This window comes from Octopus bimaculoides, chromosome 3 (assembly GCF_046866305.1).
Source record: "Octopus bimaculoides isolate indiv1 chromosome 3, ASM4686630v1, whole genome shotgun sequence".
Lineage (NCBI taxonomy): Eukaryota > Metazoa > Mollusca > Cephalopoda > Octopoda > Octopodidae > Octopus > Octopus bimaculoides.
The window spans coordinates 154,104,305-154,122,598 of record NC_142930.1 but is presented as its reverse complement, the minus strand read 5'-3'; the positions used below and the strand labels follow the sequence as shown (position 1 = coordinate 154,122,598).

At 34.3% G+C, this 18,294-nt stretch overlaps 1 protein-coding gene across 1 annotated transcript in view; it reads right to left on the bottom strand.

The window, feature by feature from the left end:
* LOC106869250 (uncharacterized) overlaps positions 1 to 3,576 on the bottom strand; it is a 70,898-nt gene extending 67,322 nt beyond the window's left edge. The window contains exon 1 of the mRNA XM_089349821.1: positions 3,232 to 3,576. The gene's annotated coding sequence lies outside the window, so the exon portion shown is untranslated. The remainder of the gene's footprint in view (positions 1 to 3,231) is intronic.
* Positions 3,577 to 18,294: the final 14,718 nt, after the last annotated feature.

Below are 18,294 nucleotides of genomic sequence, written 5' to 3'. Positions count from 1 at the left end.
TCCACACCTATGGGAAACACTACGAGTCTGCACATTATCCAATGTGTCCTTTTTAAAAAACAGTAAGATGCGATTTAGCTCCTGTTTGACAACAAGATCGGTTACAAATTAGTTTATATATATTCATATTATATCCTTAGAAATTCATGATATACTAACTCATAAATAGAAATTAAACACAAATGCAATGCTTTATTTAAACCTGTACCCAACTATTTCTATGGTAACAGATAATACTTAAAAATTAGTAAATGCTCTAAAACTAAACTCCATATTTTTATTGTTTCTGATAAAATAACTTGAAATTTTCGATGTAAAAGATACGTATTAGTTTATTCCGATCCATCCCAATGCCTGATAACGCTTCTCTGAAAGATGCTGCGATTACTAAGGAGTTGTGATGCATACAAATTATCTGAATTTTCTTTGTTGCGTTTCTACAGCAAATAAGGACGATTACGCTTTGTTTTTACTTCATCCAGTTTCAATGATAGTTCCGCTACCTTATGTTTGATTGAATCTAAATAAAGTACAGACCCACGCCAGTACTGATCACCAGGTGTTTTCTCGAGTCGAGGAATTCTTTACGCGACCACCCGACAGGTTAGAAATAGCAGCCAAATCTCCCTTAAGGCAGGGATGTATTGAATAATGTGATCCGATATACATAAAGACAGGACGGTCAAGACTGGAAAGCCTTTTATCCTCTTCGTGGCTCACTTGGTACTAAACAACAATAATCAGCCATCGAGAGAGACAAGTCTTTACGTGAACGTTCGACACCCTACCGTTTTCAAAAAAATGCATGATATACTGGATAATATCAACCTAGATATAGTACATCAGAATAAAATAAGACGGAATGATTACGACTGGAACGCCTTTGAGCATGTCTGCTGGATCAGTACTAAACTGGGGCCAAACAATAAGATGTTTCCCTTCTGCAAATTTACCAGCATTTCTCCCATAACTCATTTCAAACATTCCGAGATAGAAAGCATCTAATACAAGAATGAAACGAATGAACTTCTAACACTGAACAAGGCCATCTTTGTTTTATTAAATATAGTATAGAAATATTTAAAAATATATACACATATATTTTTTTTGTATACATTTAAGCAATTCCTTGTAACCTTGTAAAATAATCTACAAACAACTCAGCCTCTCTGGTATGTATTATTGACGTAAGGTTGATTATAAACCCCACTCATGGACGTCCTCAGTACAACCGTGTTTCACCTTTTTTTTTTTTACTGCCCCCCACCACCACCATCTTATATAAATTGCAATAATTTAAGCCAGGGTGATAATAGATTAAGTAACTATTCTACTTCCTTGTATAAGTATAAAGGTTATTTTCGTTCATTACTTTCAATTTGTGTCTAATAAAACATTTCAAAAACAATTTACATATAACGATGTATATACAATTAAGGCATTCTGTCATAATATTGGGATGTAATAACTAATTCTGTATCATAGTAGAGGAATATATTAAAGACTAAGAAAATAAAAAAATAAAAACGAAAATACTATTTCCCTCTAAAATGAAAATCTGTGCAAAATTGCTATTTCTCTGTATCACTGTCATTCCCAACGTTAAAATTTACCAAAATAAATTATATATATCTGTGTTTATCGATCTCATAAAGCCTCAAAGATCAAGTATTAGAATTAGGTACAAATTATTCAGAAATCAGGTACTGAAAATATTGTATACATTTCTTTTCTTTTTTAAATAAATTTAAAAGATTAATACTTTATCCGCAAATTATTTAAAAGATGGAAAACAAAATTCATTATAAAACCAAACGAAACGAAAATGTTTATATCTTGACTAATTGAGAATATTAAAATAAACAAATCTTACACACAAAAACTATTATATATATATAATACTTTTTATATATAAACACAAATATACATATGCATGTATATACACATAGGTGTATGTATATATATATATATATATATATATATATGTATATATATATATATGTGTGTGTGTGTGTGTGTGTGTGTGTACATATACTTTTACACGTTTCAGCCCAAAGGCTTTTGCCATGATGGAGCAACATATACAATACATAAACATATACAGATCCCTCCACATACACACACACATATATATATATATATATATATATATATATATATATATATATATATATATATGTATAAATTACATGTAATTTTATGTATCAATTTCCCGAGCAGATAAGATAAATAGAATTAGCATTTTCAATAAAAAAAAATAGTTGAGATTTATATTTTGATTATGAGATTCATGAGAAATCTTTGTAACACAAACGAATCGGTGGTAGAAATAAACAAATATATTCGTTAGCAGAACTGACATATACACATAGATCATATATATTCATGAAGAGACATTTATCTTAAAAGTGATTTACAACAGTGAGGGAAATGAAAGAAAAAAAACTGGGAAAACAAAACTAGTTACAGTCGATCTTAGCTAGACATTAAACAGAGAGAACTAAACAGGAAGGTTAAAGATATATACTTGGATAATATAATAATTAAAAATTAGTTTTCTGCTCATATCCGGTAAACTAATACTGTTTTTATATTACTTACAAAAGCAATCTTAGTCTTGATCGTTGATTAAATAAAGATCGAATGGAAATGTATGAATACACACACACACATATATATATATGTGTATATATAATAATAATATTAGGGATAAAATCCAAAATTACAGGTAAAAACTCAATTAAAATCAATTTATTAAAAATTAAAATTAAATTAAGCTTCACAGTATAAAATATATATTAATATATAGTATATATATATGTGACATGAGTTCATAAACCTTGGTTCTTTTCCCTAATACTATATATATATATATATATATATATATATATATATATATTATATATACATATGTATATATTTATGTATACGTGTATGTATGTATGTGTGTGTGTGTGTGTGTGTGCATGTGTAAAATGTAAAACAGCAATAAAGCGCTTTTTCGGAAATATTCAATCGTTGATGGGAAAGTACTTTGACGTAGACGTAAATGAAATAAGTTCCATGTGAAATTTTGTTTTAATATATAAAAAGTATGAAATTAAATTTAAATTAAACTAGAGTCCTTTGGAGAAATCATAAACACTGAAGGATGGTCATACAAGGCGAAAATCCAATTAGAAACTAATGAATTAAAAGAGATATATAAAAAGGGCCGGAACAATGTCTTACCAATTGTCAGCCATTTTCCATGGTGACAGCAGAAAGTTCATTTTACACCAACATTCGTCTTTAAACGGCATCAGATTTCCCTTTGAAGCAAATCTAGTAACGAGGGTACATGGCCATTTATAACGTAATTGAAATCGACATTTAGAAAACATACGAGTGTTTCTTTTGGCTTTTCTTTTCTTTCTTTTCTTCCGATCTCTCTTCCGAGAGAGAGAGAGAGAGATTTATGTTTTCTTGCCTGCTACGATTTAGATCAATGGTTAAGACATGTACGCAGCTGTTTATATATTTCACAAAGACCTGTTCCACAGTCTTCCATTGTAATGAATAGAGACATTAGTAATTGGAGGAGCGGGAGGAGGAGGACGAGCGGGAGGAGGAGGAGGAGACGGAGCACCAGAAGAAGGAGGAGGAGGAGGAGAGATCATGTGACCAGCTAATAAAAACTGGCGTCTATGGAAGGAAGATAGGAACAAAAAACCTAGTTATGTCCCTTGACGTATTACACTCTTACAATTGGCAAAAGTGTAAACACAAACAACGATACATAGAAATGTTTTCCCACACAAACATACACCATGTGTATGAATGAAAGTGTATATATATGTCATAGTATGTATGTATGTATGTGCGCGCGCGTATACTGTGCTTATAAATATTATGATTTCAAAATAACAAACGTTGTACGCCTCTCATATATTATAAATATATAAAATATATTTTACATATATATATATACACATATATATATGTATACATATATAGACATATATATATATATATATATTTATATATATATATATATATATATATATAAAGTAGCTGTATACTGTCAACTTAACGTGATCGCTTCACTACTGCTTAAGTCTCTCAGAGATTTAGAAATGTATTATATATATATATATATATATATAGCTTTTTCTCTTTATCTTTATTTGAACACACACATGTACATATGTGTGACTACCATCCATTTATCATATTAAGCAATTATATGTACTGCAATCATACAGATATGGGTAGGCTATTTTGACTGTCCTGGGTTGCGCATCATCCGAATCATCTTTATATCCCCCACCACACGCACTCTCCCTTCAGCCTGCTTTTTGACTTCCCCCATATTTTCATCATCGCATCTGCCTTAATAACTATGAACTGGCATAAGCAAGAGTACATACACACACATACACACACGAGTATATGTGCGTGATTGTTATATTTATTTACATACACCAATAAAATACCTAACATGCAATATCGTGAACAGTTGCTTCGTAATCTACAACTTCTACATCTCAAATTACAGGTTCATTTAATATTTGTACTTATCATTACCTAACGTTGTCACCAAATATTTTAGTAATAATATCTCAACACGAGATATGATATATATATATATATATATATATATATATATATATATATATACTTAAATGACTTTATTTATATTATATACTTATATGCATATGCAGAAACAACACGTGCACTGCACTGAAAGCTCGGTACCTAGGACCATAAAAATATACAAGACTTCCGAAAGTTCAGTTGCTGTCGAAATTCCAATGATGGAGTTTTCAATTTATTTGCAAATTGCTTGCATATTTATTTAAGGAATAAAAAAGAAATATTAAAATGCATGTGTATCTAACTTCCAGTGAGCTATGAATATAGAAAGTTCGGAAAATAAGCTTTTCGGTAAATATTTATCGGAGAACGACCATGGATGCACACCCACAGTAGTTGGATAATGCTGTTTTAACAAAGCATTTGTAGAAAAAACCGCGTGTAAACAGGAAATTTATTCATGGCTGTATTGCCGAAAATAAGTCAGCCATGCAAAAGATCTATGTTCTGTTTATGCACATGTGTAATGCCGAGGAAAGGAAAAAACCTATGTCATGATCAGTTAAACTGTCCGAAAATGTACCCGGTGCTTTGTACCGGTATTACGTACCGAAGTGTTCGAAGCTTATGAAAAGACTTAATTAGTCAGAATCAGTTATCGATGAATCTCAATAAAATAGCGAGCATGCACGCGTATATGATGATAACGATTTCTTTATTCGGCTCAGTAATAAATGTACGGGATTGGCTCAGTAATAAATTTCAGGATTGTTTCAGTTAACTTTAAACCACTCAAAATACATGCTGCTACAGGTACAACCTTTTTAGGAGACATAATGTCGTAATAAAATTATTATAAAAGACAATTTATAAGAAAGGGACCCCTCACCAGATCGACACATAACGGAAAAAAGAAAAGAAAACAATACTACTGTATATTGAAAAGCATACATATCTCCTGAATCAAGGAATAGTGGTGGACGATAGCCATCACATTAACCAAAAAATAAAAACAACATGGGACATAGTTTTCAGGGACAGATAACAAGATGTACTATTAAAGAAATTAATTTTCCTATAAATATAAAAATAATCACAACAATAAATAACAGTTAATGACTAACTCTTGAAAAGCTCATAAAATGATTAAGATAAACTCCACCCCTTCTTTCTCTGTCTCTCTCTCTCTCTCGCCCACATAAATACACACATATAAACAATAGTTTATGATTCCCTACCATATTACTTTAAATTTGAATAACTGAATCATTAACTCTTTATAACTATAAACATATATATATATAAAATATAGAATTATTGAGCGCTCGTTCTCTTGTACAGATAAAAGTGATGCGAGGTGGGGCGTAGATAGATAGGTGTAAGCATGATTGACTGGTCAGTAGTTAAGAAGTTTACTTTCCAACAATGAGAAACCTGGTTCAATTCCACTGCATGACGTCTTGAGCAAGTGTCTTAACTATAGCGTTAGATGGATCCAAGCCTTGTATATGAATATGGATAGACGGAAACTGTTTAGAAGCTCGTTGAGTTAAATGTAATTGTGATCTAAAGATCCTGCCTTGTTACACAGCGTCATACAGATTCGACTTGAGAGATACATTAAGTCTACATTTGTCTGTGGAATATTCAGCCACTTCATTCAGTTTATTTACAGTAACAATTATTTCGTTTATATTTCTGTGAAACTTCTAATTTTTTTTTTTTTTTTTTTTTTTTGGTGATTAGCATTTCAATTTTCATTTCTACAGAAATCAATTTTCTTGTCCATGTTTGGTTTGACATTTAGAACTCAATAATGCAATCATAAAAATATTTAACAAAATGGGAAAAATTCAACTAATATAGCTTACCATGCTAACAAAATAAAATGAAAAAACCAAAACGAAAATAACTAAGAGGTGCGACTAAAGAATAAAATTTGTGTGTGTGTGTGTAATATGCCTTACACACACACACACACACACACACACATGTACTCGTGGCACGGTGGAAGTTTTGACCCAGAGATCCATAGGTCAAAACTTATGCCCTGTTAAGTGTAATTTTTATTGGTGCAGATGTGACTGATGTCTACTTCTCAAACACATGGTGCTGGATTCTGTGCCACTGCATTCCACCTTAGGCAACTGTCTTCTATAGTTCTATAGCCCTAGGTAGACGGAAAATGAAAGTGGCCTATTTTGCGTGTGCGTGTTTATACTTGTCCCCTGCAGCCACTTCTCAGCCAGTGTTGGTTTGTCTACGTCCCTGTGGTGTGACAGTTCAGAGAAAGAGACAAATAAAATAAATGCTAGGCTTTAAAAATAAGTACTGAGGTCGTTTTGCTCAAAGCAGTGCTACAGTATGACCACAGTCTGATGATGACTGAAACAAGTAGAAGATTAAACCATCATATATATATATAGGAGAGAGAATGTACGAAAAAAAACAACAACAGACGAGGACAGGTTTCGAGCTACGCTCTTCAACAGAAAGAATACAAAGAAAACAAGGAGAAAAACACGGAGAAAAAAATTTGAATGGTGTTTGGTCAACGATCTATCAAACTACATTTGAATCATTGACAATTTTTTTCCTCCGTCTTCCTTTTCTCTTGAACTTTCCTCTATCTCCTGTTTCTGAAGAAGAGCTTTGTATATATATATATAGGCGCAGGAGTGGCTGTGTAGTAAGTAGCTTGCTTACCAACCACACGATTCTCAGTTCAGTCCCACTGCGTGGCACCTTGCACAAGTGTCTTCTACTATAGCCTCTAGCCGACCAAATCCTTGTGAATGGATTTGGTAGATGGAAACTGAAAGAAGCCCATCATATATATGTGTATGTGTTTGTGTTTCTGTGTTTGTCCTCCACCACCGCTTGACAACCAATGTTGGTGTGTTTACATCCCCATACATCAGCAGTTCGGCAAAAAGAAACTGATAGAATAAGTACTAGGCTTACAAGGAATAAGTCCTGGGGTTGATTTGCTCGACTAAAAGGTGGTGCTCCAACATGGCCGCTGTCAAATGACTGAAACAAATAAAAGAATTATATATATATATATATATATATACAAGGGTTAGACAAAATAATGGAAACACCTTAAAATTTCAAACAAATTAATTTTAATATGGGGTAGGACTGTCTTTGGCAGTAATTACAGCTTCAATTCTACGAGGTATGGACTTGTACAAAGTTTGAATTGTTTCCAAAGGAATTTTTGTCCATTCTCCAAGAACTGGAGGCTAAAAACAGCCTCCAGTTCTTGTAGCGATGGTGGTGGTGGATATCGACTCCTTACTTGTTTTTCTAAAATGCACCATAAATGTTCGATAATAGTGAGAATTGGGAACCGTGGTGGCCAGATAAGATGTTCAACTTTACTAGAATGTTCCTCGTGCCATTCAGTAACAACTTTAGCTGTGTGAATTGGTGCATTATCATCTTGAAAGATTGTGTTTCCCTCCGGACACAGTTCCGCAACCATAGGATGAATTTGATCAGATAAAATGCTTAAATAGTCCTGACTATTAATTCTGCCATGAAGGAAAACCATTGGGCTGGTGGATTTCCAAGATATAGTCCCCCAGATCAACACCAATCCTCCACGTTTAACAATTGGAAGATGGCAGTCTGGATCAAAGTCGGAAATATGGTAAAGGATGACTCGTCCAAGAAAATAACATTCTTCCACTGTTCTAGGGACCAATTCTGTAGGTTTTTAGTCCACTCTAAACACTTTGCAACGTTTGTTTTTGAAAGTAGTGGTTTTCTGATTGCAGCCCTCCCGTGAAATCCGGCTTTGTGCAGCTCCTGGCGAACAGTTTTTGTGGAAACTGGGTTCTTGAGGTGGTCATTAAGCTCTGTAGTAATTTTGGGAGCTGTACTTTTGTGATCCTTTCTAAAAATTTGCGTAAGAGTCCAGCAGTCCCTATCTGAAAGTTTTGGTTTTCTTAATAACTATTGAGGATATCAAAACACAATTTATATTTCCTGAAAGCTAATATTTCCACATTTCTAAACAGGTTTTTATAGATGTTCAATGTGAGTGTCGTGGGTTACATGACACACATCCAAACGATAATCCAGTTCTTGTCAAACACAACCAAGCAGAGAATTGTCAATGGTTGCCAAGGCTTCAGTTATTTGAGTCTTCAGATCATCCACATCTCTGGGAAGGAATGGTACGTGTGCAAACATTACATGTGATCAAACATTAGGAGAACCGAAGAGGATATTAATTCAAAGAGTGTTTCCACTCAATCCTATTGTAAATGTGATAGAAAGGGCAAGATACTTAGATCCCAATGATCTCAGAAAAATAAAATGTGAAACCCAAAATATGTTTCACCTATCTCTATTTTTAACCCTAGAAATAATGAAATATTTAACGACATACAAAACACACCTACTCTGCTTGAAAATCAAAAACTGAGAGAAAATCCTAGGAAATCCTCTAAACAACAAAAGCAAAAGGCAACTGAAGACTTTGGAGGATATTCTAACTTTGATAAATGTTTTAACATATGTGCCCAACTCCTGGATTTCTAAAAGTGTTAGACCACACTGTGGTACATGTCTGTACTTAACTGAAGGATCAGAATTCAAATTTAATGATGGTTAAGTTTTCAAAATAAAAGAAAATTCCACTTGCAACTCCCCAAATTTAATTTATGCAACCACATGTTGTGGATGTTTGCAAAACAACATAGTACAGACATGTTTATTATTTCACAGAAGATTGACATTACACAAGCAACAAATAATGGGTGGAGAAAACAAGAAAATCCTATTAATCGGACATATAGCAACAAGTACCAGAATGGAACCACTAACTCTTAAAATATTTTTATTTTGCAAATTCTTGGAAAACAATGAATTAACAAAGAAAGATAATTTATAAAATATAAACCCTGATTGAATGGTTAACAATTTCCTTACTCATGAATATTCACATACTGTTTGGATATATACAATATATCATTGACTTAGGAGTGGGAGGGGGAGTGCACACACTCATGTGCATGTGTGTATGTGTGTTTGTGCATGTGTGTAAAGTACACATAACACAAATATTTATGACCTGCCTTAAATCAAAGTGCAACTAACCACTCCTTATATGAAAGAGTATTTACCTATTGACTTATCTATCTGATTTCTTCAATGTAGCTGCCTATCAATCTCCTTAAGGCAGTCTTTTGTATAAAACTCAACACTAACTGGTTTATTACTTAATCATATGCTTTCATTTTCATTTTTTCTTGTAACCTGATATCCTAGTTCTCTGTCCAGCTACAAAATTTTCAACCTTATATATATATTGAATACCATGGATGAATTGTTACATGTATGTTCTAAATAAACAATCTAATATATTTAAATGAAATATTACACTTGATTTGTTCCTTTAATTTGTCTAAAAAAACCACAATAATTCTCTTAATGTTATTGCGCATTTTCATCCATTTTTTTGTTTGTTTATATAACACAATCTGTACAGAAATCTCCACCCACTCCTCTCTCTCTCTCTCTCTCTATATATATATATATATATATGTATGTATGGGCAGCCGATGAAGGAAATGTTCTCTACGTGGCCTGTCTGTTTTCCTGTGTGTTCCTACCATTGTCCGAAAAAATTTGTTTTCCATGCTTTGTTTATATTCTTGTTTTTCATTTTGTCCACGTTTTTTTGTGACGTCCTGTACCCAGATATGCATCTATATATATATGTAGATGTAGGTATGTACATACATGTACATATATATGCATATACTCACATATTATTTGTATTATATATATATATATATATATATATATATATATATATTAATTATATATATATATATATATCAGTACCGCCTGACTGGCCTTCGTGCTAGTAGCACGTAAAACCACCCACTACACTCTCGGAGTGGTTGGCGTTAGGAAGGGCATCCAGCTGTAGAAACTCTGCCAAATCAGATTGGAGCCTGGTGTAGCCATCCGGTTTCACCAGTCCTCAGTCAAATCATCCAACCCATGCTAGCATGGAAAGCGGACGTTAAACGATGATGATGATGATGATGATATATATATATATTATAAATATATACAGTATATATTTTAAGATTTGTCTGAGGCATAGTGATACTAACAAACTGGTTCTAGAACTCGATATACATATGCTTCAGAAAAAAGCATTCATTGAATACAGAACATAATATGAAATTAAATAAAGGACAGGGGAACATTGAGAGCTGAATGCTTGTGCATCACCTTATAGCTTCATAGTATGGAAAAGTGAACATTAAAACAATGATGATGATGATGATGCTTATATTTCATAAATCAATAACGAATATATGAATGTTGGCCAAAAAGTCTGTTCAGTTTTCTTGAGTGAAAATAAGACAAGTTTTAAACACAAAACTATTTATTCAGTCAATGATACAATTACCGTTTCATTTCAGTATCTTGTAAGCAGATCCATTATTCCCTGCTCGAAGAATTTCCTGTCTTAATTGGTGAAAAACTCATGCAGGTGAATCTTTACATCGTCTTCAAAGCTGAACATCTGTCCATTCAATGACTTTTGATGACACTGAAACAGGTGAAAATCTGAAGGTAGAAGGTTGGGTGAATAAAGAGGGTGCAGCAAAACTTCCCAGCCAAGCTCCCGGTAACTTCTGCCATCTGCAAAGAAGTGTGCTGTCTGGCATTGTCATGGTGAAAGATAATAACCCTTATGATTAGCAAATGCTGGATGCTTCTAGTGGAGCACTGTTGTGTTTAATTCATCCAGCTGATTACAGAATACATTTGAATTGATGGTTCTGTCCATGGGAAGAAGCTCGTAAAAGACAACACTCTTCCAATCCCACCAAATTGAATGCATAATCTTCTTTGGGTGAAGTTATGCTTTGGAAGTTGTTGTGGTTTGCCTTGTTTCTCTCATGATTGTTTGTGCTTCACATTGTTATAAGTGATCTATTTTCCATCTTTTGTCACCATTCTCTTCAAAAAGGAAATCTGTTGGATTAGGTTAGCATAATTCAATTGACGTAGGAGTCGAACATCAAGCTTGCTGATGTAACCAAGTTGATGCAGATGGTTTTCAAGACTCAGTTTGGATATGTGGAGAATATCTGTGATCATTCTGGTTGTATAACAGGAATTAGTATTAAATAACTCCTTCATTTTGTTGTCCCCCAATGCAAACCCTATGAAACAAGGAAACATGTACAGAACTTCATGCATCACATATAGTTCTCTGGATATGATCAGAAAGATAGGATTTGGGTATACAGGGGAGCTAGAAAGGAGTAAGATGGCATTATATGTAATGAAACCAGTGATACCTGCCATAGATACAGAGGTAAAAACTGGAATAGGATACAGAGAGTTTGTGACAAAGCAAACAGGGTGAGCACATGGTACAAGGTCGACAAATATCAAGGAGTGATGTTTGTAGAGGCTACAGCCCATGGAGAACTAGCCTGAAGATTTAGGAAAGCTTAGCTATGTGCTGGGATGCCCCGACAATGTATACATAAGAATAAATTCAAATATGAAATAGCGGCAACACTAGTGTAATAAACATTATTAACCACACACATATAATGCATATTTACTGTGTGTTTACTGGAAGGCTGCAATTTGGCATACTGTTGGCAATGGGATTTAGGATAAGTTGTCTCACCTATCCATGACTTTCAGGTGTTTTAAAACCCAGTGCTGTGAGAGAGTAACCTCCACCATGCTAAACCACAGCCTACTGGCAAACACACAGTGTATATACAATAAGTCTGTGTGGTCAATATTGATTATCACATTAGCGCTGCATTTTACTGAGGCATAGTAACACTAATAACGTAGTTTTACAACACAATATACACATGCTTCAGAATAAAGCAATAGTTAAGTGCAAAGTATAATATGAAATTAGGTAAATGTGAAGGGAGTAAGAATTATTTAATCAACTTTGTTAGCTTACAGGTGTTTCTGCTGTATTGCAGAGCACTCAGAGCTGATTGCTTGTGTATCATCTTAGAGCTTCCTTGGAAATTCTAAAAGTACAGGTTTATGGTTTATGTGGGAAAACATTTATATACAACATGTATTAAATATATATATGTGTGTGTGTGTAACACATATTATCAGATATATACAATATATATATATATAATATATTACATACACACATGTATATATGTGTGTGTGTGTGTGTGTACGTATATCTAATCCCTTTATCTATGTGTGTGTTAGTGTATATTGTATGTATATCTGTCTATTTATATATGTATCTATCTATTTCTATCTGTATATAAATGATTTATATATCATGTGTATGTATATATATATATATATATATATCTATATATATATATATATAATTTATATATACTGTATGTATATATTATATATTTACATGAATATATGTGTGTCTATATGCATGTGTGTACACATACGTTCTTACATTCATCCACTTATGTTTTTCTGTTCCTTTATGTAACTCCCCCCCCCCAAAAAAAAAGCATGACTCTTCTAATCCTTTCATGTATGATCATACTTGAAATCATATTTGATATCTCAGATATTTGCTCTTGGGCATAGAAACTTCCTACAGAATTCCAATATGACATCACTACCTTTGAAGCATTTGATACACTACATTTGATATTTGTGAAGGTGGTCTCTTTCAATTCCTTTAGGATTGGTAAGATATTTATGATATTCTAATATATTTATGAAAATGTAGAAGATTGATTTAGTGATTCAGTGATCATTTAGCCATTAAAAGTACAAAGGTTCCTTAACTGAATATAGATCAGCTTCTCACCTTACTTTAGTAGTTAATATATTTTAGTATTTCTTCATTATTTTATTTCCAAATAAATTAATTTTCTCATGCTAATAAATGTACAATTTATTGTACATTTATTTTATTTACTAGTTAATTTTACTCATCACAACTTCAGAAAGTACAGGCAAGTACCTTGCACTTGAGGTCAGAATTATACTAAAATATGTCTGGAGTTGTATCCCTTACTTGCTGGGATATATGAAAATAGTGTGTGATAAGAAGTTTGCTTCCGAACCACATGGTCTCAGGTTCAATCCCACTGCATGGCACTTTTGGAAAGTGTCTTCTGCTATAGCCTTGGATCAACCAAATCCTTGTCAGTGGATTCAGTAAAAGAAAACTGAAAGAAGCCGGTCACATATATATATACAATAATATAAATAATATATAAACATATGCATATATCCATACATATATGTACATACCTACATCTATATGTATACATACATGCATATATGGGTACAGGACATCACAAAAAAACGTTAAACACAATGAGAAACGAAAACAGAAAACGAACTTTTTCGAACAACGAAAAAAACAAACAGAGAAACGAGACATGCAACATATATATATATATATATATATATATATATATATATATATATATATATGATGCTATTGAGTTAGACATGGTCTGGGCCTATACTGGCCGAAACCTATCAAAGTTATATATATCTATATATGTATTGTTTAAAACAGTTTGATTTGGTTCTGTGCAACATCCAGTTTCACAGGCCCCTAGTAGGAGCCTGACTCCTCCAAGCTTCTGGAATGCTGAATGAAGAAGTCCAAGATGGTTACTGGAAGACAGGCTGCTATAGGTCAAGGTGGGTCACTTGATATTGTAGAGAATATTGTCAATTCCTTAGCAACACCAATTCCATCAGAAAGAGGAATTTCTTTGACCATGTGGTTGGACAGGAATACATGTGCAGGCTGCTAAATGTGCTGAGTGATCTTTCCTTTCATTTGTCCACTTACTTGCATGCATGTATGTATGTACGTACGTATGTATGTATACATGTGTGTATGTGTGTGCATGTGCACACGTGTATGTGTTACTCTCTTCTTACCTTGAATTCATGTGATATTTGTAAACAAATGTCACTATGATGCAAGCAGTATCCCTCGTCTCCAATCTTTTATGAAACTTGTCTGTTCATGGGTACCTTACTTGGAAACAGGTTAGGGTTGGCACCTGGAAGAGCATCCATCTACAGAAAATCTGCCTCAACATATTCTGTCCAACCCATGCAATCATGGAAAAGTGTATGTCAAATGATGATGATCACAATGATGATGTATATTCTTTTAACACTAGTCTCACTGGATTTACTCACAATGCAGCACATCTAGGTTACCCCACCATGATGGTTAAAGAGCTCTATCTACTACTTTTTAAGGTGGAGGCGCAATGGCCCAGTGGTTAGGGCAGCGGACTCACGGTCGTAGGATCGCAGTTTCAATTCCCAGACTGGGCGTTGTGAGTGTTTATTGAACGAAAACACCTAAAGCTCCACGAGGCTCCAGCAGGGAATGGTGGCGAACCCTGCTGTACTCTTTCACCACAACTTTCTCTCACTCTTACTTCCTGTTTCTGTTGTGCCTGTAATTCAAAGGGTCAGCCTTGTCACACTGTGTCACGCTGAATATCCCCGAGAACTACGTTAAGGATACACGTGTCTGTGGAGTGATCAGATCAACTGGAACCCTCAATGTCGTAAGTGACGGAGTGCCAACAAACAAACAACACTACTTTTCAAGACAGATATACTAACAATAATTAGGAATATATTTGTCTCAAAGTGGTCTTACAGCATGCTTGTTCACCATATTCAGTTTCTCTATATCACTACACACACTGTTACTAGATAAACATTGACTCAATGTTGTGGTCATCTATTCTTTTGACAAGTCTTGTTATTGTCTTGCTGGGTTTCCAACACCCTACCTCACCAGGCTAACCTAATGTGGGAGCCAGATTAGTCTCCAACAATCCAACGTCGCCTTCCTGGCACTTGTGCCAGTGGCACGTGAAAAGACATCCAAGCGAGATCGTTGCCAGTGCCGATGGACTGGCTCCTGTGCAGGTGACACATAAAATACACCATTTCGAGCGTGGCCATTGATCGTTGTGCCAGTAGCATGTGAAAAGACATTCGAGCGAGATCGTTGCCAGTGCCCCTGGACTGGCCCTCGTGCCGGTGGCACATAAAAGCACCCACTACACTCTCGGAATGGTTGGCGTTAGGAAGGGCATCCAGCTGTAGAAACTGCCAAATCAGATTGGAGCCTGGTGTTGCCTCCTGGTCCACCAGTCCTCAGTCAAATCGTCCAACCAATGCTAGCATGGAAAGCGGGCGTTAAACCACGATGACAATGATGAATCCAACCATGCAACAGGTTGCACCAGTAACATTTAAAGCAAGGCTTACACAAATGCACATGTGGGTGTGCGCACACGCACACACACACACACACACACAACAGAGAGTTCATGACAGACAAATCAACATGGTGCCAGACTACCAGCTGAGGGATCACTAGGGTGTCAAAAAACTCAGACAATTACCTGAAGGATTAACAGAATGTCAAATAACCAGCTGAGCATTAAATTAGTTAATGTCCTTTGACTGTCACTGCATTTTCCTCTAAGGCAATTAACCTTTAGAGACTCGGTGCAGTTAGACATAAATAGCTGCAATAGTTAGATACATCAATACTTTTATATAATTAATATATTAGTTTATAGCGCTCAGTTCAAATATATGTCTTTATGGTCCTGGCTTGTAGGAAAAGATAATGGAAACACTACTGTATAATTCTACTCACTGAAGCATGCACATACACATTCACACGCATACACAAAATATATTCCAGTATAAGGGTGGTGTACTGATGTACTGAAAGCCAAAAACAATAAATTCTTAATTTTAGGAATTTCCCTTTGTATAGCAGAAAAACAAACAAACAAACAAAAAAAAAAACTACCAGCAATCGTTGTCATAGCTGTTTGTCAATTGCCTGCATCAAAAATCATATTGCTCCTTGCCTAGCATGAAAATTAACTCATGGAATTTTTTCTTAACTTCTTGAAATTATCTCCCCTTCTCCTTGAGAGTCATTAACAATTACTGCTAGATTTACATTTTCCATCTCTCACGCAGGTGTAAATGTTTTAAAATTAAGAATGATTAAAATGATTTGGAATGACATTCAGTACATCATGATTTAACTTAATCATCCAAATTCATGGCGTGGATACCCTCAAGTTATTTCTTTAAGCTCCCTACCTCCATTTCACTACATATATTGTTTGTTGGACATGTCATCATCAAGGTTTTACCTAACTTGTTTATGCCTGAAGATGGTAGATTTATGCTATGATATAATCTATGAATACACCAATAAAGTTCTACTGAAATGGCTGTCATATATTTTCAACCTAATTAGTCTTCTTTTTATACCAATGTTGTACCTAGAACCAACCCTAAGTTGGATCTACAATTTAAATTGGATTTAATACTTACATATCTACAGTATCCTACCAACACAATACCTTCATAGTTGTTTTACCTCACTGTGTTATGGCAGGGGTTTTCAAACTTTTTGACTTGCGGACCCCTTTATATTTCAGGCTTTACCTTATAAAGGCTTATGAAATTTATACATAAATATTTGCTTAAAATAACATATTTTTACATTTATTTATTTAACAGCATTTAACAAATAGGTTTATTGTCAATTAAAAGATTTCGATTAAAAAACATATATAAAATCAAATTGCCCATAAAAAGTATTTGCTGTCTACGAACCCCCTGTCTTGTCCTTGCGGACCCCCTGTGGTCCGTGAACCACAGTTTGAAAACCCCTGTGTTATGGTACCTAGCAAGATCTGGTGTCCTATGTGTTGATGTGCCGAGGTTCTAATGGACTCTATACCTAATCTATCTATCTATTTATCTGTCTATCTATCTATTTATATATCTATCTATCTATCTATCTATATGTATATCATCATCATCATTTAATGTCCATTTTTAACACAGTTTAACACAAACCTGTGTGCTGCAATGTCATCTTTGGCATGGTTTCTATTGCTGGATACCTTTCCTAATGCTAACTGCTACACAGAACACACTGGGTACATTTTTCATGTCACCAGCACTTGTGAGGTTGCCATGTAACTTGCAAGACAGAAGAGAACAGTGAGAAAGGAAAGGGAAAAAGACCCCACTACTAAAAGCAAGTATTTGGAAGGGGAAGGTGGTGAATGGTGGCTTTATGCCAGGTGTTGAACTGAACTCTAAGGAATGCCATTTCTTACTTTCATTTAGGCAAGTATCTACTTTCAACACAAACATTGTATTTTAGCGCAATATTTAAGTGGGAACTTGCTACAAGGTGAGCAGACAGTAGGAGAAATCTTCAGAGGAAGAACTCTCATGAAGCAAGTGTTTCAGCCTGTTAGTTTCTGACATTCTGAGGAACCCAGGCTCACCTAGGTTGTAACTCCTTGGTTGCTGTTTCTGAAATGCCATCTTCAGATATTGACCTACTTATGAATATTCCTCTGTATTGAAATTCTAGGGTTCCATATATATCTCAAGTGGAATGATATCGGTTATGGGATACATTGCTACAACATCTAGTTGATTAGATATCTGTTTAATTTAATTCTTCTATGTAGCAAATTAGGAGTTTCTGAAAAAAAACTGTTCATTAATATTAACATGTCACTGGAAAATTCTTCACATCAAAAGGTGCATAACAAAAAGGAACTTATTTCTGTCCATAGACAAACGAGATAAATAATCAGAGAATAAATGCAGTTTATCTTTCCTATTTTTTATTTTTAGAATTTTTTTCTC